We start from the raw sequence: 2,451 nt of genomic DNA on the forward strand, positions 1-2,451 counted from the left end.
ACAGCCTATCTAATCATCGGGAGCATCTCATTCCTGTTGGAATCTTTTTAGGGAAATGTATCCCTTTTATATACTGGCTAAATGAGAAAACGGAGTAATAAACCCCACGTGTCTGTTCTCTGTATTATGGGGTGGTAAGCAGGAAATTAGGTTCCATTGTTTGAAATATTATGGAAAATTACTTTCCAGATCATGAAATGTGTGATTTAGCACACACGAATATGGAAAATGATATGAGGGTGAAACATTACTCATCCTATATTACTATGACTACACCGTTTCTTTAGTTGTAGAATGACTACAATGTCACATACTGTGCTACATCATGATGTGAAGGATGAATTAACTGTAATGGAACCTAGTTCATCATTGAATTGCAAAGCCATGTGACCGTCAACATCCCATGCAGACCAAAGTCACAAAACCCTGGCTGCAACTATATACTTTGAAACATGCAAACACCGAAACCCTGAAGAAAACCACATGGTTACGGACTGTATCGAGTGAATGGGTAAAGAAGTTCTGTGTGTGTGCGTGCGTGTGCGTCTGTGTGTGTGTAGAGAGAGTTGATGTACATGTGGGTTTGTTGAGTTGGTGTTTTCTGTCTTTTCTCTAAATTTCTTCCCTCTATCTCCTCATTCACTGTTTGAGCTCTCCTTCACACACTGCCCCACCCTAAAGAGTACCGGCATCTTTAGCTGTATTTAAAATAGAGAAAAAAAACAAAAAAATAGAAATTAAATGAAAAAGAAAGCAGATTATGCAATTTCTACACTTGGAGATTTTTTTTGTACATATGTACAGTTAATGTGTTTTATTTTGATTTTATATTCTTAGAGAAAGAGACCAGAGACAGAGGACAAAATGATGACTTGTGAATTTTTTCTGGGAATTGTAATTGAGTATTTTTCTCATTCTGCCCCCCTTGCTTTCAATACTTATGTTTAAAAAGACGAAGATTAAATTGTGGACTGTAGCTTTCTTTTTATATGGGAGTCTCTTTTTTTATTTAATATTAAACTATTTACAGAAAAATGAAACGTGTTGTGTTTACTTTATTTCCATTGTTTGAAGAGATACAAGGGACACACTGACGATGTGTCCTATCTTATAATGTGGACTGGAATTTGTTTTCTTAAAAGCTCTGCATGATTTCATATAAGGCATTTAATTAAGTTTCGTACTTTCATGTACTTTGTTAGTTTGTTTTATATCTTAATAGCAGCTGCTTGTATTTGGATATGATGAGGTAAGGGTATTTATAAGAAGCTCTGAATTGACAGTAAGTAGGTGATGGCAAACTAAGAATTGTGCTTCATCATCGTTGCATCATCCGACTCAGTAAGTGGCCTTTAGGTTGAGGGCGCCTATAGATTTATCTTAAAATCAATTATTTAGGGGGTTGGCCCCCTGAATGACTATGTGGGCCAACCATTTGTTTCAAGTCGAAATAGAGGGGGTGAAATAATTCACTGTAGTCCCATTGGTTATGTTTTGGACTATACAGGTACTATGCGCAAAATATTTACTTTGTATTTTTATTTCATTTTACCTTCACAGACCAGTAATTCAGTTATTCAACATGGATTTTGGAGTCCCGTGGGTCCAACATTCGTCATGCAGATGATGCAGTGCCTTGGTTGAGTGGAGGGAGGTGCCTTCTAGCAACCAGTTAGTGCACACAAACCATTGTCCTTGGAGCCTACTTGTTATCACATCTCTCTCTCTCCCCCCCTGGTTTCCTGTCTCTCTACACTCCTATCTGAAGAATATTAATAATAATAAAAAAGCCACTCAAAAAATGATAACATGGCTGAGTGGAGGGTTTGGCTTTATTAGGCTTGTGTTGTTGGATGCTGAGATTGTGGGTACCACTTTAACAGTTTTCGATGCAGACCACGCCCTTCCCCCAGTCACAGCAAGAGGGCGCAGCTGGCGACCAAACAAGCCATTAGTACATCAGACCGGTACAGTCAGAAGCTACAGCAGCATCTCCTCACCTTCAACCAACCACACACCACCACAACCGCGCATCTCACAAAAGAAGGGAGACAGCATAATACAAAGACGTGGTTTAAGCTAGGACAGACTTACAGGAGACCCGAACGACAATGGAATCCGTTATTTCAATTATGTAGCCCATCTTTCTGCGATTTCTATCTCAAATTTTGACACATTTTCAGCGCCTCTGCGACAAGAGATCGTTCAGCTGCGCCAAACGTCTTTTCGCTTGAAGCTTTTGACCTATACGCGGTGGCATTTTTTAACCTTGTCATCGGTTACCGATATACCAAAGTCATTCTGAAAGGACGTATAGGCTATAGCATCCTTGCATCCTCCTCCTCGGCACTTCATTGATTTGACGGTCGACTAGGCCTGCGGAGTGTCCGACTGATCCTCTCGGCAATTTTACCCCCGCAAGACAACATCCGACCCAACTGAAATTGCGCA

The sequence above is a fragment of the Protomyctophum bolini genome, assembly GCF_963924005.1.
Source record: "Protomyctophum bolini genome assembly, chromosome: 5".
Classification (NCBI taxonomy): domain Eukaryota; kingdom Metazoa; phylum Chordata; class Actinopteri; order Myctophiformes; family Myctophidae; genus Protomyctophum; species Protomyctophum bolini.